The sequence below is a fragment of the Rhinoderma darwinii genome, chromosome 4 (genome assembly GCF_050947455.1).
Source record: "Rhinoderma darwinii isolate aRhiDar2 chromosome 4, aRhiDar2.hap1, whole genome shotgun sequence".
Taxonomy (NCBI): domain Eukaryota; kingdom Metazoa; phylum Chordata; class Amphibia; order Anura; family Rhinodermatidae; genus Rhinoderma; species Rhinoderma darwinii.
The window spans coordinates 45,179,449-45,206,501 of record NC_134690.1 but is presented as its reverse complement, the minus strand read 5'-3'; the positions used below and the strand labels follow the sequence as shown (position 1 = coordinate 45,206,501).

The 27,053-nt window shown below is 45.2% G+C and overlaps 1 pseudogene; it reads right to left on the bottom strand.

Moving 5' to 3' along the window:
* Positions 1-921: 921 nt before the first annotated feature.
* LOC142760408 (protein FAM171A1 pseudogene) overlaps positions 922-27,053 on the bottom strand; it is a 61,724-nt pseudogene continuing 35,592 nt past the window's right edge.

The following is a 27,053-nucleotide window of genomic DNA, read 5'->3' as shown; positions in this document are numbered from 1 at the left end:
CGTTGATCTCTACGTTACACAATGCTATACAGAGCATACATCATACTGATATGGAAAGGGTGAGCAGAAAGAGTGAAATCTGGTGTATGCAAGAAAAAAAAAAAAACATAAAATTATCTAATTGAAGCTGGGAAGCTTTTTTTTTTAAAAAAAAAAGGCACTTGGAGAATAGGGATCAAAATTCTATGAACACAAACCGTACAATGCACTTTTTGTTAAGTTTTGTTTAGCAAAAAACCCAAAAGCTTTTAATTCCAAAAAGAGATCAGGCTCACAGCTTTGTGTAGAATTACACAACAAAATGTGGAGTATAAAGAAGATAAAAGCAGGTTAAAATGAAAAACAAAACAGAGGAATATATATATATATATATATATATATATATATATATATATATATATATATATATTTATTTTTTTTACAGCCTCATATTAACAAATTAAAAAAGCATAAAAAAAAAAAAGAAGCGCCTAGCCAAAAATGTCAGTTGGTGTAAAAGCAGCAATGCATAGCCGTTTCCGATAATGTCTACATGGTGACACTGAAGGTCATAGCCTTTGTAGAATGCAGATATACAGTAAACATTGTGATACTATTGGTTTCAAAACTACGACTTGTCATCACATGCTCCCGTCACGGGGAGATTAGTGGTCAGAACCTGGCAAGAAACAGTCAAGTTCTTGGAGTTCAATACAAAAAGAAAGGCTGGGGTAGTGCTACACTTAATTATGCATGTCTTAACTAACTGTAAAAGATTCCATAAAATCCATTCCTTTTCCTTGAAACCATCTGTGAGCATAGTCTTTATCATCGAAGACCAGGTCCAACTTCACAGAGAGACCCCCCATCCTTCTACAAAGTAAGCATTCCTGAAAAAAAGAATATTTGGCAATTTACTACTCCATTTCGTAACGCGACAACTTATTTCATATTGAAGGCCAGAAGAGGTCGCTCTTCTCGTCTTTGCCAAGGGCTTTTTTTATTCTCTCCTTGGTCATCGGAACCATCGTCATGAATGGAGTACTCGTGGTCAGGGCTGTTTAATGGCTCTGGTGAGGAGTCTGCAGTTCTTTTTAAAGTTTCTTCCTGAAGACTGGGTAGTTGGCCACAGCTCTTTTTTGCTGGTGCCTCAGAGAAAGATCTAATATCCTCAGGACTATACACAGCTGTTCCACATTCACTACCACTTTGGTCCATATCATCTAGATAAACAAGCTGTGTGTAAACCGAGTCGTCTGCCATCTTCTGTTCATGCTGCTGGTGCTCCTGTAAGGTTGGGTTTCCCTCGAGGCCAGATGATGCTGCAGCATTGAAAATTTGTCACCTCTTCCTTTTCGACCAGATTTCGGTTCATTCATGTCAACACCAGAGTCTAAACTGGCATCGTTACTGCCATTCTTTCCTGATCTTTGGAGATCAATGTATGAATGTCTAATATGTGCATTCGACCGACCACAAAGACACAAACCAGGCACGGGGATGGGGCATGGGTCTTCCTCCACTGAGCTTCATCAACGCTTTCTCGGTAAGCAACTGCACTTCACCATTAATCTGAGTAAGGGCTGCATAGTTCAAAGAAGCCAGGATCGAAACAGATTCGGACATCACAGTGTTTTGCCCGCTCCATTCCATGCCTTCTCCATCTTGTAAATGTTGCTGTGATATCGCTTGGGAGTTTAATGGTGTGGCCTGTACCTGTTGTGGATCTTGAGCATGAGATTTGGAAAGCTCGGCTTGAAGTCGTTCTAGTTCATACTGTTGTTCAGCAGACATGATGAGATGTTCTCCTGGTACCTTCATGTAGTGAGCAGGAATAACCAGTGTGGGCAAGATATTTCGGTATACGCTGTCATTCACTTGGTTGACAGAATTGTAATATATAAGCTGACCTGGATGTGGGAAAGAGGTTGGTCTTTCGAGGTGGTCTACAGACCTAGACATCATACATTCATTAGACCGTCGGTCTATGACCTGCTCTTGTTCAGGGGCAGAAGGCACGGGATGACTTTGTTCCTGAATGTTTGGCTTACTTCCTGCCGTAACATGGTTTGCAGATTGATCTTTGCTTTCAAATAAAGGCTGACAGATCACTGAGTTATAACTCCGACGATACTCGTCTTTCATGGGTGACACAAAACCATCTGAGATGTCTGCAGACTTTCTTGATTTTAATATGAACTGATCCAATGATTTATTGTACACTTGTCTTAAAGTCCCACTTGGAGTCAAGTTATCCAAAGACATTCGACTCTTCTCGTCTTGAGAAAGCAGTTCTTCTCTTGAGCTGAAGTCCCGTGAGGTATTATATGAAGGCTTTAGCATCAGAGTATGCATATCGACCTGTCCAGGACATCATCTCCATATGGATGGGACTAATTAGATTGATGTTAGACATTGATGTGGCTTGATCTTTCTTGGAAGAATCCAGATCAGACGTGAGATGAAGCTTCCGATGATGACATGGCTTCAAACATTTCCTCCTACAGTAGTACAGCAGGATACAGAGCAGGACCAGGAGAATGAACACAATCCCTCCTAATATTACTAGGAGGAACAATGTGTGGTAGCTTGTGATATCTTGTGTAACCACAGGATCTGGGTTTGAAGGAGACATGGCGGCAACCCAGTATCCCATCTGTGGAGCAATGTATGTCCAGGTCAGCTGATGTCCTTCCTGTTGGATGATTCCGATGCTACTCTTTACCCACGTTCCATGGAACTGGTCAAATCTCCACGCGGGCACATGTGCATGGTTTTTAAGGTTACTATGAGTTGGCAGAGGAACAGTCACATAGATTGGGCCTTGAACCAATATGTCAGTTTTATCACTGCCGAATAAATGGATACTGACAGCAGTGACGGGGTGAGGTCAAACCGGCTGCTGTCCCCTGAGGAGTTTCCATCAGTGCCTTGTAAGTAAGGAAAACTCTCCGGAAAACTCTCCACCTCTAAGGAAGTGCTGGCAGCAGTCAGAAATGCATTGAGATCTTTATAGGTAGAATTTCCCGGAAGTTCGAGGGCGCTTCTTGCAAAGTGGACTCAAGGCTGTAGACGTGACCCTTGAAATCCTGAGACTATCTGCATGACATCATTATAGACCATTAGGGTAACCGACCACTCAGGCAGTAAACCGAGGCTTAGAGAGGAAAACACTGGTAAGCGGACTGGTCTCCAAGGCGCGGAGTTTGGCACATAGGCGTGTTTGGTGGCTGTGACAATCAGTTGTCTTCCCAATTTGTACTGGAGTTTGATCAGCGCTGTCCCATCTGCACAAGTGGTCCCAGTAGCTGCAGAGACTTGGTTGGCAAATATCTCTATGACGGCATTACTGAGTGGCTGGTGCGTACTGACGTCACTAACCTGGACTTTCAACGTCATCTCTTGAGCTGCTGCATTCTGCTCCTGCAGGGTTTTGGTGCCCAATCTCCACACGTTGCAGCCCAGCAGACAGAGCTGGTCATGTCCCTTCCTCTATCCCGTGATGATCCTGTGAGCATCCCTGTGGGTGAGGAGCGCACAAGAGCATGCAACCGCCGCCTGCACCCGCCTGGCAGGGGTGATCACAATGCCGCATCAGGCTCAGGCACAAGCCTCCATGTTGCTTTCTGCTTCTCAGTCTCTCCCTACATTTTGATGCCCATTCAACAAATAATCTTACATTTATCCTTTGAATTTGGGTATTTTATGCAGGAGAACATTAAGTTTGCAGAAACAGAAGCTTTCTGCCAGGGGAGGTAGCCTGGGGTGGCTGGAATGGCATGTGCCCTGGGTGCTGAGTTTTGGAGTGGGGGGGGCACGACACTGTTTGCTGCATCTTTAAGTTCAGACCCAGACGGACTCCTGTGACAATTCTTTTATTTGACAGAAGTATATTTTTACAAAACAACAGTAAATTGGTTTTTGGAAAGCCAAGATTTATTAACAACCTGAATATAACCTTATCAGCACGAGGAAGCCAAAACGAGCTCTCGCCAGAAGGCTCATTGTCAATGTACCATGCAAAATAGTTTACAGAAAAGAAAAGAAAACTGTATAAATTGTGACATCTGGACTTGCAGCTGCCAGTAATATTCATCTGTCATCATTTTGTCCCTCTGCCGCTCTTTTAACACTGATTTATTTTCTTCTAGTTTACAATTTAGGATGTTTTGCATAATGTAATAAATGGCTAAAACAAAATCTAATAAATAGAAAGAAAAATATATTTGTTGTAATGGTTATTTGTAAACAGAATATATTGTTATTAAGAGGGATATATGATATTTTGTTAATCTTGTTAATGGGCTGTGTCTGGTATTGCATCTCAGGACAATTTACTTGAATGGATAATCCACTTGAAAGCCGCTAAATCGGTCAGGGGATCTCCAAAGACAGCAGCAGGAAGACCTCACTTTTGCAGTAGGGGTGGACTTTATTTCATCATGCTTAAAGATGGTTGACAAAGCAATCAAGAAATCTGGGCCAGAATATAGCACTTAACCTCCCCCTATACCAACTTCTTAAAATCATTCATCTTTGCCTTCAGCTGATCACCGCAGATCCACTGATGGAACCCCCAACTTATCACAGGGGATGCTTCGGGCAACTGCACAGAGTATTAGTATTACCTGCCAGTCACTGCAGGGAAATGTAGTGTTACCAGTAGTATTACCTGGCACCTATTCAAATAACTTGGCAACATTTAATACATGATTAAGCTAAGTCCACCAGAGTGGAGGCTACTCTTTATAGTAGCCAGAGGTGTAGATAGAAGGGGCTTGTGGGGCATGTGCCCCTAGGGCTGCATGCCCAGGAAAGTGCCAATAAGCCACTATCTCGGCCAGGGTAGTTAGATACAGGTGCATGGCAGAAAACTGGATCTTGGCAATGGGTGAAGAAAATCCAAGTTACGACTGCAGTGGATCTCTGCTCTAGACTTACTTCTATAATGTCCATATGACCTAATGGAGCATAAGTACACGGCTTGTCCAAATGGGACAATGCTTTAAAGCTGACACAATACTCACAATTTCTTCTTCTGAAATCTATAAAAACAGGAACGGGTGACATTGAGGACACACAAGCGAGCACATTGTACTTAGTGTGAAATTTTACGGAAGGGCCACAAGGTTGGGTTACCCTAGATTGGAAAATGTTACACTATTTCTTTAAATGAATCATTATAGCAGTGTCCTTTGTGTATGTACATGTATTATTTTTATCATTTTTCTTTTTAAGTGATAAACTTTTTTATTTACAATTTATAATTTGATCCTGTCCCATTAAAAAAATTATGGGAAAATGTACAAAACGTGAATTAATGTAGTGTAAAAATAAAGCGGCTCTGGATTTTACATTTAAACATTCTTTTTATTTTGATGTGCATTGGCTAAATTTGGTATGCAGGATGAATGAAAAGAACATTTTCCTAATTATCACTTCTGCTTTGTAGAGATGTATTATTCTCCGTCTTTGAACGACAGATACATTATTTATGGCAGTGAGGCATTCCAGCACTGTCTAGTCTCTCCACAGCTATCACTTTCTACCATACGACTTTTAGCTGACTTATATTTCTGCATTTATCAGATATAAATTGCTATAGGGGTTTCATGTATCCTTTTCTAGCTCTGAAGTTTACTTATACAAAGAAAAAGCTTCTCCAAAAATAATGAGAAAAAGTGGTAAAGAACGTGGGAACATTTTTACTGTAATTTAAAACTCAGGTCATGTTTCTTATGTTATTCATGTTATTTTGACCACTAGGGGCACTATTTGCTTGCAATTATTATTTTTTTACCCAGGTCTTCATTTGCCTGGTCTGCAGCTGACAGATCAGTGGGGGAGGATTCTGCTACAGCAAGCCACCTCCTAAGCAGAGACTTTGCGGTTTAAGTATCTGCCTTTTTCCCAATTGTCTCCCATGCATTAGCACTGAATATGTAGGAGAATGTAGAGGAGTTCTAATGCTTCATAGGATACATAAAGGACTTTTTTTTATGTCTCCTACACGTTTACTAATCTAGGAAGTGGTGATGTGATGTCAGGGGCGTAACTAGGAAAGACTGGGCCCCATAGCAAACTTTTGACTGGGGCCCCCCCTCCACTGGGTATTACACAACCCCCCCTTGTAGATAGTGCCCCCCTATAGATTGCACCACACAGCGCCCCCTATAGATAGCACGATACACAGCCCCCTGTAGATAGCGCCATACACAGCCCCCTGTAGATAGCGCCATACACAGCCCCCTGTAGATAGCGCCATACACAACCCCCTGTTGATAACGCCTTACAGCCCCAAATCCCCCCTGTAGATAACGCCATACAGACCCCCTGTAGATAACGCCATACAGACACCCCCTGTAGATAACGCCATACAGACCCCCCCTGTAGATAATGCCATACAGACCCCCCTGTAGATAATGCCATACAGACCCCCCCTGTGAATAACGCCATACAGACCCCCCCTGTAGATAATGCCATACAGACCCCCCTGTGGATAACGCCATACAGACCCCGCCTAAAGATAACACCATACAGAGTCCCCCTGTAGATAACGCCATACAGACCCCCCCTGTAGATAACGCAATACAGACCCCCCTGTAGATAACGCCATACATACCCCCCTGTAGATAACGCCATATAGCCCACCCCAAAAAAAAGAACGGCCTATAGTTTGTCCTACAAAAGAGATGTGTGATCGCTGGCAGCGATAAGGAGAATGGGGGACCGAAAGTCCCCCTGAAGTTCACTATGACAAACCTCGGACTTCCGGAGTCTGCGCGGTTCAATAAAAATGAAAGGAGCGCTGGTCACGCATGCGCACAAACGCGACTGGTGCTAAAGTCATTTCTATGGAGCTGCAGACAGACACCGTAAGTCCAAGGTTTGTCATGGAGAACTTCTCCTTATCGCTGAGCGTCCCAGCGATCACACATGTATCCCCTATCCTTTGGAGAGAGGATGCATGTCTTTTGTAGGAACAACCCCTTCAGTGGCGTCACGCTGTAGCAGCCATAGCAGCTGCTAGCAGAGCCTCTGGCCATGGGGGGGGGCCCGTGCCGGCGGGTGGCACATGCCCCCTCATGCTACGGCTGCTATAGCGGAAGTTACGCCACTGTGCGGTGTAGATATGGCAGATGTAATTTAACCCACTGATGCATGCTTTTTATTTTAATCTGTGATATTTCTACACGTACGCTTTCATTCAAGGGCATATATACCATAGAAGGCAAACTATGCGGCCCTTATAGAGCCTTGGTTGGTCCCATTCCCATTGTGACTGGGTGGCAAGAACCTGTGCAGAACTCCAATCTCCAGAGAAATTGTGTTGTTAACAAGCAAGATATCGGCCTAATTTACCAAGCCTGAGTGGCAAAACCTTGCACCTTGACGTTCTACGGTATCTATGCAGATCTATGTGTCTAACAGACAACAAATAAACCCTGTGTAGTCTGATCCTGAAATCATACTCACTTTAATTCCTCCTCTACCTATTACTAACATACATTCATCAATAAGGTAAGCAAAAGTAGTGGACAGTCAAAAGGGAATTTGACTGCAGGATCAGACTACACAGGTTTGTTTGTTGTCCGCTACCATGGAGATGAATAGGTCTGCATAGACTCTGTACAAACAAACGAATAGGAAATGCAGTGAAGAGGAAACGGGGTCTCGGGACCCCCAATTTCACAATTGGTGAAACCTGTGGATAGGTGATCATTGCCGATTTTGGCATAACCCTTTAAAGGGATGGAGATACATTTAAAATGAAATAGAGTCTCTTTTCTCGGCACTATATCATTGTAATACATTCTACAAACTACTTTAAAACAAAGCATGAAAAAATAATGAAAATGTTAATTTTTTTCCTATTTCTGAACATGTGTCCTAGAATAAAAAAAAACCTCAAGATTTTGGGGTAGGCTGAAATATTTATTTATTTATTTTTTTTAAAAATCGATTTTTAGAATGGAGAATTCCAAAAGGTACAATTTGGCTTTGGGCATCAAGTTCTAAAAGAACTACGATCATGAAAGAGTTAACTCTTTAGAAATAGAAAGCTGGGGAAAAGGGTTGCCATTATTGAAATATACTTATATTGGGTGTAAATTGCTGTGATGTTAGAAAGAAAGTCAGTACTGGGCTTTTTTTTTTAAATGTATTTGCAGATGATACTAAACTATATGTAGTGCAATTGACACAGAAGAAGACAATTCTTTATTACAGACGGGATACGAGAAATGGGAATATTGAGCAGAGAAATGTCAAATTAGATTCACTATGAAACCATGTGAGGTAATGTAATTAGGCTGTGTATAAAATCTGCTAATTACATATTATGTGGAATCCAGTTGGGTAAAACTGAGATGGATAAAGACTGGTAGACTGTACACTGATTGTGAGCAACCAACGCCAAGGGGCTGCTGCCAAGGCTGATACGATTACGGCATGCACAAAATCTCTTCTGTTCATTACTGTACTGAAAATTAGGCATTGTTTAACCAATGTGCGGGCTTCACAAACCTGCAATAATGTAATCATTTTGTCATAGGGATGAGGTACTTACTCTGATTTGTCTGTAATAAAGCTATATATAAATATGTTACTGAATATATCACTATAAAATATATACAGAAAAGCTTTTTGTTTATTCTGGGATAACACCTGCTATAAGCAGATGTGAGCCTCAGATCTTTTTTATCTCTCGAGATCAGGTACTAAATATTTTTAGAATCATAGAAAATGGGAGACAGAAGTAAAAGAAAAAAAAAAGGACCTCTAAGGACCATTAATCGCTGCCTATGGTCTGCAAAAACGTCTTCCAACAGAATGTCTGTATATATATATATGCAGAAATCCTAAAGAAGTATTTTAGGCTAGGTTCACACTGCATTTTTTGCATATGTTTTTTGGGTTTGGTAGGTAAATTCCCATGTCTCCCATTGGGACTTCATCAACCAATTCAAAGAAAACACATGCTAAAATCTCAACAAAAACACACAGTGTGAACCCAGACTTAATATTTTCAGTGGGTTGAAGATTTTGTGAGCAAGAGTAGGGGATTGTCTGGTTTAGAAAACCTTTTTTCAAAATAGAGGTCAGTCAATTGGGACATAAACCAGTTAATTCTCATTCTCCGGCGAAACCGGCACATCCGTGCATTACACAAATGGCTCATTGAGTTCAAAGAGCACCATGTAATGCATCATTTATCCTGTGGTGGAGCTGTAGTGAAATTCCACAGTTGCTGCCAGGTTCCCCACAGATTACAGCTGAACGATGTGAGTCCCTGCAATCTTAGGCCGTATTCACACCAGCGTGTGCGGTTTCAAAAAACGCTGCGTCTTCCAGCGAATTGCAGTTCCGTGTGTCATCAGTCAATGGTGTGTGGCTGTGTGATTTTCACCCATATGACATCCTTATGACACGCGGTTTTGCTGTTTGAGGAAAAGAAATGTAGGAAGTGCTTTTAATTTTTCCTTCATTTCTTTATCTACTGTTGCGCGAATCATGCGCGACACACGGAAGTGCTTCCGTGTGCCGTGCACAATTTTCACTCACCCATTGACTTCAATGGGTGCGTGATGCATGAAAAACGGCTAAGTATAGGACATGTTGTGAGTTTTACGCAGCGCACATATGCTGCGTGAAAATCACGGACCGTCTGAACGGCCCCATTGACTAACATAGGTCCGTGCGACGGGCGTGATTTTCACGCGCGTATCACGGATGTTAAATACGCTTGTGTAAATAAGGCCTCATGATCAGCTTATTTTCATTGGATTCTTCTAACAAAGAAAGCAATTGTAAAGAGCGGACAACCCCTTTAAAATTTACCTATTGGGAAGGCAGCCGAGCCCCACAGTAATCCTAGGGGCTGCCTCTCTACTAAAACCTCCCTTGGTTAGAATGATTGTTCACAAATTTATATATATAAGTGTAGGCAAACAACAGAAAGTTGGCGTATAAGAAAAAGCATCCTGAATATCTACTATAAAAATACCCAAAAAAGAGAACGTGAAGCAGCACTCAAATAAAGTGAATTTATTCATCCAACATGGTGGATGAATAAATTCACTTTATTTGAGTGCTGCTTCACGTTCTCTTTTTTGGATATCTAACACATAAGGAGAGGTCACTCCTTTATTTTTGAAGCTTTGCACCAGCCTAGTCAGGCATTTGTTCACAGTGCTGCTCCAATCCTCTGCTTTTTTCTACCATAAAAATACTATATTGCAGTCAGAAGGGGGTTAAAGAGACTCTGTCACCACATTATATGTGCCCTATCTTCTACATAATCTGATCGGCGCTGTAATGTAGACTACAGCAGTATTTTTTTATTTAGAAAAACGATCAATTTTGACGGTGTTATGACCTAGCTTTATCCTAATGACTTTCTTAATGCCCAACTGGGCGTGTTTTTACTTTTTGACCAAGTGGGCATTGTGGAGAGAAGTGTATGACACTGACCAATCAGCGTCATACACTTCTCTCCATTCATTTACTCAGCACATAGTGATCTTGCTAGATCATAATGTGCTGTCACTTACTCACACATTAACGTTCCTGAAGTGTCTTGAGAGTGAATAGACATCGCTGCCAGCCAGAACGTGATGTCTATTCACAATCCCGACACTTCGGTAACGTTTGTGTGGGAGTTAATGACAGCAAGCGTGATCTCGCGAGATCACGCTGTAAGCTGTCATTTACAACATGATCAGAGAAGACAGAAGCAGTGAAAGCTGCTTCTATGCTCTCGTCAGGGTCCCCGGCAGTCACTGACAGCCGGAGACCCGACATTCAGCTGCCCGATCGCTAGGGCAGCAAGTTAAAACCCGAGATGTAAAAAGTCTATGGCGCGGGTTTTAAGGACCCTGACCGCTGGCCGTAAAAACACAGCCAGCGGTCGGGAACCAGTTAATGAAAGCCTGATTCAAAGTGCTCTGGACCTCAGACTGGGCCGAAGATTCACCTTCCAACAAGACAATGACCTTAAGCACACAGCCAAGACAACACCAGAGTGGCTTAGGGACAACTCTGTGAATGTCCTTAAGTGTCCCAGGCAGAGCCCTGACTTATCCCGATCGAACATCTCTTTAGAGACCTGAGAATGGCCGTCCACCGACGGTCCTCATCCAACCTAACAGAGCTTGGGAGGATCTGCAGAGAAGAATGGAAGAAAATCCCAAAATACAGGTGTGCAAACCTTGTGGCATCATGCACAATAAGACTGGAGGCCGTTATCAACGCCAAAGGTGCTGCAACTAAGTGCTGAGTAAAGGGTCTGAATACTTATGTCAATGCAATATTTTAGTTTTTCCCTTTCAATAAATTAGCAAAGATTACTAACATTCTGTTTTTGCTCTGTCATTATGGGGTATTGAGTGCAGAATGATGGGGAAAAACTTGAATGTTTATTTTATTTTAGAACAAGGCCTCAACATAACAAAATGTGATAAAATGTAAAGGGCCTGAAGACTTTCTGAATGCATTGTACCTGAGTTGTGTCACACTAATTGGTACTTTATGATTAATACGTATGGACTATATAAACATTATATTTAGTATTTTTTACCCATATATATTTGGGTTATTCCTCAACTCTCGTATAATCATAATTAACCCCTTCCCTCTTTGGCCAATTTTGACCTTCCTGACAGAGCCTCATTTTTCAAATCTGACGTGTTTCACTTCATGTGGTAATAACTGCGGAATGCTTTGACCTATCCAAGCGATTCTGAGATAGTTTTCTCGTGACACATGGGACTTTATGTTACTGTCAAAATTTGCTCGATACATCCGTATTTAATTGTGAAAAACACCAACATTTAGCAAAAAAATTGCAAAACTCGCTAATTAACATCCCCCATATGTCTACTTTAGATTGGCATCATTTTTTTTAATATCCTTTTATTTTTCTAGGTCGTTACAAGGCTTAGAACTTTAGAAGCCATTTCTCACATTTGAAAGAAAATTTCAAAAGGCTAGTTCAGTTCTGAAGTAGCTTTTAGGGCCTTATATATTAGAAACCCCCAAAAAGTCACCCCATTTTAAAAACTTCACCCCTCAAAGTATTCAAAACGGCATTTAGCAAGTTTCTTAACCCTTTAGACGTTTCACAGGAAATTAAACCAAAGTAGAGGGGAAATTTACAAATTTCATGTTTTGTTGTTGCAGAAATTCATTTTTAATCAATTTTTTTTGTAACACAAAGTTTTACCAGAAAAACGCAACTCAATATTTATTGCCCAGGTTCTGCAGATTTAGGAAATATCCCACACATGGCCCTAGCGTGCTTATAGAATGAAGCACCAGCCTCAGAAGCAATGGAGCACCTAGAGGATTTTGGACCTCCTTTTTATTAGAATATATTTTAGGCACCATGTCGGGTTTGAAGAGGTCTTGAGGTGCCAAAACAGTGGAAATCCCCCAAAAGTGACCCCATTTGGGAAGCTACAGCCCTTAAGGAAATTATCTAGGGGTATAGTGAGCATTTTGACCCTACAGGTTTATTGCAGAAATTATTGGAAGTAGGCCGTGAAAATGGAAATCAACATTTTTTCCAAAGAAATGTAGGTTTAGCTAATTTTTTCTCATTTCCACAAGGACTAAAAGAGAAAAAGCACCACAACATTTGTAAAGCAATTTCTCCCAGGTAAAACAATACCCCATATGTGGTAATAAACGGCTGTTTGGACACACGGTAGGGCTTAGAAGGGAAAGAGCTCCATTTTTGCTTTTGGAACTCAAATTTAGCAGGAATGGTTTGCATAGGCCATGTCACATTTGCAAAGCCCCTGAGGGACCAAAACAGTGAAAATGCCCAAAAAGTGACTCCATTTAGAAAACTACACCCCTTGAGGAATTAATCTAGGGATGTAATGAGCATTTTGACCCCACAGGTGTTTCATAGAATTTATTAGAATTGGGCAGTGAAAATAAAAACAATCCTTTTTCTTCAATAAGACGTAGCTTTAGCTCAAAATTTTTCATTTTCTCAACAAATAAAGGAAAAAAAGAACCCAAACATTTGTAAAGCAACTTCTCTGGAGTACGGAAATACCACATACAGTGAAGGAAATAAGTATTTGATCCCTTGCTGATTTTGTAAGTTTGCCCACTGTCAAAGACATGAACAGTCTAGAATTTTTAGGCTAGGTTAATTTTACCAGTGAGAGATAGATTATATTTAAAAAAAAACAGAAAATCATATAGTCAAAATTATATATATTTATTTGCATTGTGCACAGAGAAATAATTATTTGATCCCCTACCAACCATTAAGAGTTCAGCCTCCTCCAGACCAGTTACATGCTCCAAATCAACTTGGTGCCTGCATTAAAGACAGCTGTCTTACATGGTCACCTGTATAAAAGACTCCTGTCCACAGACTCAATTAATCAGTCTGACTCTAACCTCTACAACATAGGAAAGACCAAAGAGCTTTCTAAGGATGTCAGGGACAAGATCATAGACCTGCACAAGGCTGGAATGGGCTACAAAGCCATAAGTAAGACGCTGGGTGAGAAGGAGACAACTGTTCGTGCAATAGTAAGAAAATGGAAGACATACAAAATCACTGTCAATCGACATCGATCTGGGGCTCAATGCAAAATCTCATCTCGTGGGGTATCCTTGATCCTGAGGAAGGTGAGAGCTCAGCCAAAAACTACACGGGGGGAACTTGTTAATGATCTCAAGGCAGCTGGGACCACAGTCACAAAGAAAACCATTGGCAACACATTATGCCGTAATGGATTAAAATCCTGCAGTGCCCGCAAGGTCCCCCTGCTCAAGAAGGTACATGTACAGGCACGTCTGAAGTTTGTAAATGAACATCTGGATGATTCTGAGAGTGATTGGGAGAAGGTGCTGTGGTCAGATGAGACTAAAATTTAGCTCTTTGGCATTAACTCCACTCGCCGTGTTTGGAGGAAGAGAAATGCTGCCTATGACCCAAAGAACATCGTCCCCACTGTCAAGCATGGAGGTGGAAACATTATGTTTTGGGGGTGTTTCTCTGCTAAGGGCACAGGACTACTTCACTGCATCAATGGGAGAATGGATGGAGCCATGTACCGTCAAATCCTGAGTGACAACCTCCTTTCCTCCACCAGGACATTAAAAATGGCTCGTGGCTGGGTCTTCCAGCACGACAATGATCCGAAACATACAGCCAAGGCAACAAAGGAGTGGCTCAAAAAGAAGCACATTAAGGTCATGGAGTGGCCTAGCCAGTCTCCAGACCTTAATCCCATCGAAAACTTATGGAGGGAGCTGAAGATCCGAGTTGCCAAGCGACAGCCTCGAAATCTTAATGATTTACAGATGATCTGCAAAGAGGAGTGGGCCAAAATTCCATCTAACATGTGTGCAAACCTCATCATCAACTACAAAAAACGTCTGACTGCTGTGCTTGCCAACAAGGGCTTTGCCACCAAGTATTAAGTCTTGTTTGCCAAAGGGATCAAATACTTATTTCTCTGTGCACAATGCAAATAAATATATATAATTTTGACAATGTGATTTTATTTTTTTTATTTTATATAATCTATCTCTCACTGGTAAAATTAACCTAGCCTAAAAATTCTAGACTGTTCATGTCTTTGACAGTGTGCAAACTTACAAAATCAGCAAGGGATCAAATACTTATTTCCTTCACTGTATGTGGTCATAAACTGCTGTTTGGGCACACGGCAAGGATCAGAAGAGAAGGAGCGCCATTTGGCTTTTGGAGCACAGATTTTGCTGGATTGGTTTCTTGACACTATGTCGCTTTTGCAAAGCCCCTAAGGTACCAGTACAGTGGAAACTACCTAAAAGGGACTCCATTTAGGATACTACACCCCTTGAGGAATTAATCTAGGGGTGTAGTGAGCATTTTGACCCCACAGGTGTTTCATCGATTTTATTTTAACTGGGCAGTGAAAATAAAAATTATTTTTTTTTTCAAAAAAGATGTAGCTTTTGCGCAAAATTTTTCATTTTCTCAAAAAATAAAGGAGAAAAAGAACCCCAACATTCTCCCAAGTACGGCAATACCCCATATGTGGTCATAAACTAATTTTTGTGCACACATCAGGGCTCAGAAAGGAAGGAGCGCCATTTGGCTTTCGGAGTACAGATTTTGCTGGAATGGTTTCTGGTCACTATGTCGCATTTGCAAAACCCCTGTGGGACCGAAACAGTGGAAAGCCCCCAAAAGTGACCACATTTTGGAAACTACACCCCTCAAGGTATTCACCTAGGGGTGTAATGAGCATGTTAACCCTGAAGGTGTTTTGCATAAATTAGTGTGCACTCGATATTGCAGAGTGAAAACGGTATTTTTCAATAGATATGCCAATATGTGGTGCCCAGCTTGTGCCACCATAACAAGACAGCTCGCTAATTATTATGCTGTTCTTCCCAGTTTTAGAAACACCCTACATGGGGCACTAATCTTTTGCTTGGACATTCGACAGGGCTCAGGAGTGAAAGAGTACCATGAGAAATTGAGACCTAATTTGGCGACATATAAAGTATTGTTTCACAATTGCAGGGCTCTGATGTGATGTAATAAAAGAAACCCCTGAGAAGTGACCCCATTTTAGAAACTACACCCCTCAAGGCATTTATTAAAGGGTGTAGTGAGCATTTTCACCCCACAGGTCTTTTCCATAAATGATTGCGCTGCTGATGGTGCAAAGTAAAAATGTACATTTTTCCCCAGATATGCCAATTCAGTGGAAAATATGTCATGCCTAGCTTATGCCACAGGAAAGACACACCTAAAAAATTGTTAAAAGGGTTCTCCCTGGTATGGCAGTGCCATATATGTGGAAGTAAACTGCTGTTTTGGCACACTGTAGGGTTCTGATGGGTGGGAGCACCATTTGGCTTTTGAAGCGTAGATTTTGCTTGGTAGTAGTTTTGTTTGAGTATTACTGGTATTTTAGTTTATAATGTGGAGGCACATGTAAGCTGTGTGGAGTACATCAGGGGCATAGTCAGGTGGTATAATAATGGGGTAAACACTAAAATAATCCATAGATGTGTGTTACGCTGTGAAGAATCCTTTCTGCACAGTCTGGGGTCGCACTGATGAATGGTGTCTTTACTTATCCCCCTTTTGGTCCACACTCCGCACCTTTGCAGTTTGGGGAATTTTGCTGGGAAGTGTTGTCCTGGTATAATACGGGCACCCTCGCTTCCAGCAGATATGTTTGGGCCCTCCTTTTCCTGGTTCACTAATTTTAGGGCCCTCGATAAATCGCTTCTTGAAACAGACGAAATGTTCCCCTCTGATATGCACAACCGCATATTTTTCTTTCCTGACTTATTGGAGCCTTAACTAATTTTATTTTTTCATAGACGTAGTGGTATGAGGCTGTTTTTTTTTTGCGGGACGCGCAGTAGTTATTATTGGTACCATTTTGGGGTACATGCGATTTTTTTGATCACTTTCTATCCTATTTTTTGAGAGGCAAGGTGACCAAAAAACAGCAATTCTGGCATCGTTTTTTAGGTTTTTTTTTATACAGCGTTCACCGCGCGTTATAAATGACATGTTGACTTTACTCTGCGGGTTAGTATGATTCCGGCAATACCAAATTTATAGAACTTTTTTATGTTTTACAACTTTTGCACAATAAAATGACTTTTGTAAAAAGAATGTATTTTTTTCTGTCGCCATGTTGTGAGAACCATAACTTTTTAATTTTAATTAGTCGACAGAACTGTATGGGGGCTTGTTTTTTGCGAGATGAGCTATAGTTTTTATAGGTACCATTTTTGGATATATGCACATTTTTGGTCACTTTTTATTTCAATTTTTGTAGGGCAAAGTGACCAATAAACAGAAATTCTGGCATTGTTTTTTAGTTTTTTTTTACGCAATTCACTGGGTGGAATAAATAACATAATATTTTTATAGTTTAGGCCGTTACGGTCGCGGCAATACCAAATATGTATGGTTTATTTATTTTTTTCAATAATAAAGGACTTGATAAGGGAAAAAGGGCGATTGTGTTTTATTTTATTACTTGAAACTTAAATTATATTTTTTACAAGTGTTTTTTTCACTTTTTTTTTACACTTTTTTTACACTTGAAGGTCCAACTGTCATGTTTTTTTTTTCTAATACATTGCACTCCTTATGTAGTGCAATGTATTAGATCTGTCAGTCATTCACTGACAGCAAGCCGATAAGGCTTTGCCTCCGGGCGGGGCCTAATCGGCATCCGTAATGGCAGACAGGAGGCCATTGTTAGGTCTCCTGTTGCCATAATAGCAGTCGTGCGATTGCAGGGCACAGCTGCCGATCTGCTAACAACCACAAAGATGCAGCGATCGCATCTGAGGGGTTAATGGCAGCGATCGGAGCTAGCTCCGGTCCTTGCCGTTACAGGTGGATGTCAGCTGTAACATACAGCTGACATCCACCACTGATGACGCTGGCTCCATCTTGCCAGCGGCTACGTAAGCCTTTCAGGCCCCGCCTCCGGGCCCCGTTTTCCGTGCTAGGCAAACCGGGAGGCCGGTATTAGGTCTCCAGCTGCCATTGCAGCCACCGACACCCCGGCGATTTCATTGCTTGGGTTTCGATGAGCTGCAAACACCTTGAACCTTGACGGTTGCATTTAAGGGCTTAATGGCGGGGATCGAAGTTAACTTCGGTCCCCACCATTACAGCAGGATGTCAGCTGTAAGATACAGCTGATATCCGGGGATGATGGCACCGACTCAGCTTCTGAGGCATACAGTCATGGAAGGCCTGGGGGCCTATTTTAGGTCCCAGCTGCAATGACAACCCGTCGGGGGCCGGCGATTGCGTTTTTGGGCCGCAGATGGATGACAATGGGAGCTACCTCCATCTGTCAAACTACTTAAATGCCGCGATCACTATAGACGAGGCTGGACGCAGCCTGCAGGGCTTAGGAGGGAAGCCTCCATGACAGCCCTAGGAGGGAAAGGGTTAACTTTGTAGGGAAAGTTAGAGGTGGAGGAGGGACAGGGAGGAGTTAGGGGGCCGTTACGGAGCTTCCCGCTGTTTTTCGGCAGTGAGCCGGAAGCAGCGGGAGAAGTAACACTCACACAAGTAAGCTCCCGTTGCCCCGCTCTGTACTGCATGTCTGAGGCTGAGATTCTTGCGCGGCTGCGTGCCGCTGCTGTGCACCACGGTCCCGGTTGGTTGGAGGAGACCGTGGCTGCACTTACAATGATCCCCGACGCCGATTCGCCACGTCAGGCACGGCATATGAGGTCTGTTGCAGTGGGGGACAGGCTCCCCTCCCCCGGCCCCCTTCCTGGCAGTAATATGGCGGCGGGGGGGGAGTCTACAACACCCGCTCCTGCTCAGAGGAGGCAGAGAGCGTCGCCGGGGGTGACGGCGACTCAGGCCGGGTCTGCCCGTCGCTCCCGGCGGTCCCGACCTCCAGAACGCCTCAGCCCTGAGGTGGTCCCGCGGACACGGCGTCGCAGGGGGAGCCCTAATATGGACGCTGCAGGCCAGGCAGCTGGGAGGACCGTCCCTTCCCAGGCCCTGCGTCCTGGCAGGAATCCCAGGCCGCGACGGGGTCCGGCGGTTCTCAGGGAGTCGCAGGCCGGGCTCCCTGTCACCCCCCCCCATCAGATGCAAGATCGGGAAGACTGGTTACGGCCGCCCCGCCTGGTGATGCTCCGGCCAGGGGGCAGGCTTCATCAGGATCGTCGAGACGGACGCCTAGACCTGTAGCGACGTCGAGGCAACAGGTCCGGTCGGAAGTTTGGATCCCAGCGGTCGGGCGGCAGGTTGCCGGCCCATCTGCCAGCGCGTCATCATCCCCGGTTCGGAGATGTCGGTGGGATGGCCAGTCGTCGGCGAGAGAGGAGCTGGAAGACGGTGAAATAGACGTGTATCGGCGAGGGCAGGATGGTCCGGCTGACGGGAACACAGCGCCTGTGCAGCCCGGTGAGTGCATAACTCCATCTTTGTCGTATCCAGCGATTTTTATGTCGGGTGTCGGCAGGGGGGCTGCTAGCGTCGCATCGGTGGCCGGTAGTGGCGCGGGCGGGCGCGACGGCGCGGGTCTAGCGGACTTGGTGGGTTGCTTGCGGGAGCTGGTCGGGCGTCTAGATAGGGCGGCGGCGCCAGTAGTTACGGAGGTGTCCCCGGCGGTAGTTTGGGAAGGCCCCAGGGAAGTGGGACTGTTACAGGCGCGTCCCGTAATGGCGGCTACGGAGGCGGTCGCGGTGTCGGTACAGACCGAGGCCCAAAAAGACGGCGATCGGGTGCGTATTGATGATCGTGCTCGCGGGGAGGTGTATGTTTGCTTTGAAGGTCCGTTGGGGGCGCACTTAAAGCAGGAGGTGCGTGAGCGTATTTGGAAGGACGAATACGTTGAGATTTTTTCTCTTCTGCCGCTTGCTAAATTCAATTTGGATAGGAGCAAGCGGGATGAGAGCAAGAAGGACGAGGAGGAGCGTCGGCGGTATAGGCTTATCCCGCAGACGTTCGTTAATTGGTCGCAGGCGTTCGCCATCTTAGCCAGTGTAATAGGAGAAAAGGCGCCGGAAAATTGTTCGGCGTTGTTTTGTTATTTTGACGCCATTGGGGAGGCTCATCGGGTGTACGGGGGGCAGGCTTGGCTCAGATACGATGAGCAATTCCGTCAGCGTAAAGCGGTTCGGCCGGCGATTCAGTGGGACCAGAAGGATATTGCTCTCTGGTTAAGGGTCACGGCTCCGGTTAGGCAGCCCTTTCCCGGGAGCGTTGGCCAAGGGGGCCAGTCCAGTCAGGTCGGACAGGGCGGTGGGGCAAAGTTGGGATTCTGCTGGCAATTCAACGATGGCCAGTGTAAGTTTGGGGCCACGTGCAAGTTCAAGCACGTGTGTTCGGAGTGTAATGGTGCATCCCATGGGGCGGCAAAATGTATGCGAAAAAAGAGGTCAGGGAACCAGTCCTCCTCGGCTGGTCAAGGGGTTGTCACCGGTGAGGGTGGAAAGGATGGCCCCCTATCTAAATGAGTATCCGGATAGGGCTGCGGCGAAGTTGCTTTACGAAGGGTTTAGTGTTGGTTTTATTATTCCTCCGCCTCCTTATGAGGTCCCGGTTACGCGGAGGAACCTTAAATCGGCCTACTTGCATGCTGAGGTCGTGTCAAAAAAGTTGTTTAAAGAAGTTTCGTTAGGCCGCATGGCGGGGCCTTTTATTGATCCGCCCATAAAGGATTTAGTCGTGTCCCCATTGGGTATTGTTCCAAAGCGCGAGCCCCAAAAATTCCGGTTGATTCAGCACTTATCGTTTCCCAAGGGTTTGTCGGTAAATGACGGGATTGATCATGAGTTGTGCTCCGTAGTGTATACCTCATTCGATAAAGCGGTGGGGTTAGTTCGTGCTGCGGGTCCAGGCGCGCTGCTCGCAAAAACCGACATCGAGGCGGCGTTCAGGTTGTTGCCAGTTCATCCAGAAAGCCAACGGCTGTTGGGTTGTTTTTGGAATGGGGCTTTTTACGTGGATCGGTGCCTTCCGATGGGGTGTTCCCTTTCTTGCGCGTACTTCGAGGCTTTTAGTAGCTTCGTGGAGTGGGTGACGAAGGGTGTAGCCGGGGTCGATTCGTTGATACATTACTTAGACGATTTCTTGTGCGTCGGCCCGGGGGGTTTGCCCGTTTGCGGTAATCTGCTTCACGCACTGCAGAAGGTTGCGAGGGATTTTGGGATCCCTTTGGCGCCAGAAAAGACTGAGGGCCCGGTAACGACTATTTGTTTTTTGGGAATTGAGATAGATTCGGTGGCTATGGAGTGTCGTCTTCCGATGGATAAGTTGGGGGCTTTGAGTCAGGAGGTACGTCGGGCTTGCAAGTTAAAGAAAATTACGCTGCGGGAGATTCAGTCGTTGCTGGGGAAGTTGAATTTCGCCTGCCGGATTATGCCAATGGGGAGGGTGTTCGGTAGACGGTTGGCGGCGGCTACGGCGGGAGTGCGTGCGGCACATCACTTCGTACGGCTCAAGGAGGAGCATCGGGCTGATTTGCAGGTATGGGATGACTTCTTGGGCCAGTATAACGGTCGGTCGCTATGGATGGCTCCAGCGCAGGATACGAGTGATTTGAATATTTTTACGGATGCAGCTGGAGCGGGCGGTTTTGGAGCTTATGGGGGGGGTCCGTGGTGCGCGGGTCAATGGCCGGCTAGCTGGGTGTCCAGTGGACTCACGCGGAATCTGGCCCTGCTCGAGCTGTTCCCCATCGTGGTTGCGGCGACCATCTGGGGGGACAGGCTCAGGGATAAGAAGGTTCGTTTTTACTGCGACAACATGGGGGTGGTGCTGGCCATTAACAACATCACGGCGTCCTCTCCTCCGGTAATTCAGTTGTTGCGACATTTAGTGTTGGTGTGCTTGTCATTGAACGCGTGGGTGGTGGCGGTGCACGTGCCGGGGGTACGGAATTGTATCGCTGATGCTCTTTCTCGCTCGCAGTGGGACCGGTTTCGGCAATTGGCACCGGGAGCGGAACGTCTCGGTTTGGTCTGCCCGGAACATCTTTGGGATCTGGTCTCGGTCCCGTAGAACGATTGGTGAAAAGGTCTTTGGCGCGCTCAACGTGGAGTGCTTATTCTGCTTGCTGGAGGCAGTGGGAGGAGTGGGTAAGAGAGTTGGGTGACGTCAACACGGATAGAGACAGGTTGGTGGCACTTTTGTACTGGTTAGGGGACGCCTGGGAGGCGGGGTTTTCATTGGCAAAGGTTAACCGTTTCATGTCGGCGGTGGCGTTTGGTTTCAAGTTACGGGGCTTTAGGGATGTGTCTAAGGAATTCTTAGTGGGGCAGGCTTTGAAGGGTTTGCGCCGAGGTAGGGTCGAGGCGGATCGTAGAAGGCCTGTGTCGTTTTCTCTGCTGAGCTCTTTGGGCGGATCATTAGCATCGGTCTGTCGTTCTTCGGCCGAGATGAGGTTGTTTCGGTTAGCTTTTTCTTTGGCGTTCTTTGGGGCATTTAGAATCGGCGAGTTGGTTTCGCCAAGTACCAAGCAAGCTGGGGGGTTGAGACTGAGAGACGTGAGCCTATATACAGATCGGTTGGAGGTATGGTTGCGTCGGTCAAAAACTGACCAATTAGGAAAGGGGAAGCTGATAGTGTTGTTCGCTCTCCCGGGTTCGGCTATGTGCCCGGTGGCGTGCAGGCAGGGTTTTAAGCCACAAGTGGGGTCTCCGGAGTTGCCATTGCTATGTCACGAGGACGGGTTATTTTTGTCTAGATTTCAATTTAGAGCTGTATTCAAAAAATGCTTGGCGGAGGTCGGTGTTGCGGCGGACGCGTACTCATCTCATTCCTTCAGGATTGGCGCAGCAACGGAAGCAGGGCGCTGGGGGTTGGATGATGAGGGGGTGCAGCGCATCGGTCGTTGGGAGTCCAACAGATTTAGGTCTTATGTCCGCCCCCATCTGTTATGAGTTTTGCCGTTTGCACTTATAAGAATGTTTTGTGTGGTGGTATTTAACTTGCTTTTCCGTTTCAGATCCGCCTCCGTGTTTGGTGTGGTTGCTGGGCCACTCTTACGTGCATTGGGGGGCTTTGAGGGCGGACGTCCGCCCGGACGGTCGCCAGTTGCGCATTCCGCGACAGGATGCGGTTTTGCATTGGCTGGGATTTAGAGGTATGTCGTGGAGTAGGGTGTTAGCGGAATTCCAGACATATGCCCGGCTTGATAGGGTCCCGGAGATCTTGGTCTTGCACGTGGGTGGGAACGATTTGGGTGTCCGCCCTTTTCGTGAGTTGGTGCGGGATATTAAACACGATATGTTGTGTTTGTGGGTTTCTTATCCCAGGTTGGTAATTGTGTGGTCGGACATTGTCCCAAGAAAACATTGGCGGCTGGCTAGGTCAGTGGAAAGAGTCAATAAGGCTCGCATTAAGGTTAATTGCGCGGTGTCCCGATTTGTAGCCAAAAACGGGGGCATTTGTGTTCGGCACAGGGACTTGGAGTCAGGAGTGGGGAACTACTGGAGGAGCGATGGGGTTCATTTGACCGAGGTTGGGATTGATCTGTGGAGCTTGGCAATAGCAGAAGGAATTGAAAGGGCGGTGGTGGTGTGGCGGAACTCACAGGCTTAAGGTGGTCAAGGCCTGTTTCGCTGTGGCGGGGGGAGTCCTTGAGGCCAGTCAGTACAAAATTGGTGGGGGGGTCGCATCGGGGGTATGCGTCCCCCAAAAAAGGTACATGGTTGAAGACTTCATCGGGTGTTATCCCTTTGAAGTGGTCTTCTGGTGGAAGGTATATCACTCGAAGGCTTCATCGGGTGTTATCCCTTTGAAGTGGACTTCTAGTGGTCGGTATAGCACTTGAAGGCTTCATCGGGTGTTATCCCCTTGAAGTGGACTTCTGGTGGTTGGAGCCATCTGCAGAGGTGAGCGGTGCCTCCGAGCTGGTTTACGGCTGGAGGTAATTGGTGGTTTGCAGATGGCTAACTCGAGGTGTGTAAAAAAGGAATATCTAAAATGGCTTCAAGGACTGCCCCTGCTCGGTCTAATGTTAACGTTAAATTGTTATTTATGATTCTGACCCATGTTGGGTCATGTGAATTATTAGGAGGAATTCTCTGGTGGATTCCTAATTAGTTATCCGAATGTTTCGGATTTAATTTGGTTTTAAAACTGTGAAATTAATAAAACGGCTGCTGTGGCCATTTCACATCCAACCTCGGTGTCACGTGTCTTTTTCCTAAAGGTGGGGGTGAAGGGATTGGTAGGGATAAGGGAAGGTGCACTAACACACGACTCTACTTAGGCAGGTCAAGACGAGGCTGGACGCAGCCTGCAGGGCTTAGGAGGGAAGCCTCCATGACAGCCCTAGGAGGGAAAGGGTTAACTTTGTAGGGAAAGTTAGAGGTGGAGGAGGGACAGGGAGGAGTTAGGGGGCCGTTACGGAGCTTCCCGCTGTTTTTCGGCAGTGAGCCGGAAGCAGCGGGAGAAGTAACACTCACACAAGTAAGCTCCCACCCTCCCTCCCATTTGGTGTTATCCCTTGTGGTCTTTATTAAGTCTGTTTATGAGTGTGGCAATTTTATTGTGTGCTTATTTAACATGTTTTTTTTTTTTTTCTTTTCGTTCGGAGTAGGTCCTGGTGTCATGGCAGCTGGCGGGGGGAGTCCTTGAGGCCAGTCAGTACAAAATTGGTGGGGGGGTCGCATCGGGGGTATGCGTCCCCCAAAAAAGGTACATGGTTGAAGACTTCATCGGGTGTTATCCCTTTGAAGTGGTCTTCTGGTGGAAGGTATATCACTCGAAGGCTTCATCGGGTGTTATCCCTTTGAAGTGGACTTCTAGTGGTCGGTATAGCACTTGAAGGCTTCATCGGGTGTTATCCCCTTGAAGTGGACTTCTGGTGGTTGGAGCCATCTGCAGAGGTGAGCGGTGCCTCCGAGCTGGTTTACGGCTGGAGGTAATTGGTGGTTTGCAGATGGCTAACTCGAGGTGTGTAAAAAAGGAATATCTAAAATGGCTTCAAGGACTGCCCCTGCTCGGTCTAATGTTAACGTTAAATTGTTATTTATGATTCTGACCCATGTTGGGTCATGTGAATTATTAGGAGGAATTCTCTGGTGGATTCCTAATTAGTTATCCGAATGTTTCGGATTTAATTTGGTTTTAAAACTGTGAAATTAATAAAACGGCTGCTGTGGCCATTTCACATCCAACCTCGGTGTCACGTGTCTTTTTCCTAAAGGTGGGGGTGAAGGGATTGGTAGGGATAAGGGAAGGTGCACTAACACACGACTCTACTTAGGCAGGTCATGACATACATGCACATCAGAATGCGGGAACGGAAGCCTTTCCATGACATGCATGTACTTGATAATGGTGGAAGGGATATGTTTTAAGGGGTGGTCTTTTCTGTGACAAATATTTAATTTGACTCCATAGCCTGCTGACAGCTGTTTGGTCAGTACTGTGACTCCTGAATCAGATATTCCCTTGGCTATCAGAAGAAGTGTCTTGCTACAGCAGTGCTACCCCTGAACTAACTACCCCTTCATCCCCCAACGTGGCAAACTTGTTGGGGTTTGCCCGATCAGGACTAGACTCCCCGAAACTCATCCCTCTACCCCGCCATCTAACTGTCATTCAGCTTGCTGCCTCATTTTCCAAAACATCTATGCTACGGTCTGTAGCGTTCATGGCCGCAGGCTGTCGGATTTACTCACCTCCTGACGCCCGCAGCCATGTATCAGTGAGCGCTGGCTCGCATCTCCTTCCTAGGAGATGCCAGCGCTCACTTCCGCTCCGGTCCGCTGTGTCCCGTAGGGTGCGCACGCACGCTCGTGCCCGGTCTTAAAGGGCCAGCGCGCGCACATGTGAACAATCATCATCATCAACTATACATGATTTCCTGGACTATAAGAAGGGCCCTGCCCTTCTGATCCTTGCCTGAGTGTTATTAGTGTATTGCATGTCAGTCTGGCAAATTGTCCCTTAGTGTTTTCCCATTCCAGTTGTTACCCATGCCCTGTTACCCGTATCCTGTATCCCGTGCTGTGTTCTCGTTTCTGAGCCTCTTAGTGTTGGAGTTGTGCCCGCCTGCGCCTGCTGTCGTTCACCATGTCCAGCTTGGTTTCCACGTCCAGTGTCTTCTGCCACGTCCAGTGTCTTCTGCCCTGTCCAGTGTCGTCTACCACGTCTAGTACTGTCCGCCACGTCTGGCACAACCTGCTGCACCTACCTCCATCCGTGCTGAAGCCACAGCCACTATCTGGACTAGTTCAGGTACCCATATGTTACGAACAGCTATAGACTTTTTTATAGACTGTGACTAGGCCAGCTGCCTCTCCACTACGTTGGAGTGGGTCCACATACCCTGTGATCGTGACAGTCACATACCCTGTGATCATGACACCATCCTCCCTTGTATCTACCCCAGTGAGTACCTGCCCAGTGAGCAGCAAACTCCTCTCCATGATATCAATGGATCTCGGTGTGGCTGTTCAAGGGCTACAAAATTGCACAGATGTACGCTGGATAACATAGCTAATCACTGAGCGTATTGCTACTAATAGGGATAGCACGGAAACCTTAAAACTGAAACATTTGTACAAGTGAATTCTATCAAATAGGTGTATTAGTACAAGTAAACTCCTCCAATCTCCCTGAATCTTAATCGCTTAATCTCGAATCGCATACTTAATGGGGTTGTCGATGACCGGACAACTGATGACCTGACCACAGGATAGGTCATCAGTATATGATCCCGGAGGCAGCCAGAGTAGCTGATCGGTGCGGGGCCCGGGTGTCGGACTTCCACTGATCATATACTGATGACCTATCCTGTGGATAGGTTATCAGCTGTCCAGTCATGGATAGCCCCTTTAAGAGCAAACACACTTTAGATTAAGACACACTCGCAAAACATATTTTGTACCCCTTAGCTGTAGTCAATGTTGCACGTGATTTCTGGTTGCAAAGCTACTTGTACTTTATTCTTTATTGTTGTCGTAACCATACATTTCTATATTAAGCTGCTACTTCCATTCTTTACATTCAGACACTAAGATTCTTGCAAATTCTCATAGTTTTAATATGAGACTAAGCCTATAGGATTACTATAGAAATGAACTGTTAAAGCCCAATCTGGGCACGAAAAGAGATCAGGACTGGATTATTTGGAGGGGAAAAGGTTTATATGCCTGAGGGTCTTTACCCTCTAGGTCCTTCATAAACCTCCACGGGACAATTCACAGCAGGATCTACTTATAAATCCCTAATTCTTGCCGTTGTATGTTACTGCTATAGTATCTATCTATCTATCTATCTATCTATCTATCTATCTATCTATCTATCTATCTATCTATCTATCTATCTATCTATCTATCTATCTATCTATCTATCTATCTATCTATCTATCATCTATCAATCATCTATCTCATATCTATCTAACTATCCATCAGTGCATGGTGTATATAGGCAGCTCATGATGGTCTTAATATTGCGCTCAATGGCATTAATTTAAGGCGTTTCGGCAATGTGGTGCACTGTATGACAGTTTGATTTGGACATTGCATGGTTCTCTTATTTTGATGTTAATGTGCTATTGTTTGTAATTTTTAAATATATTGAA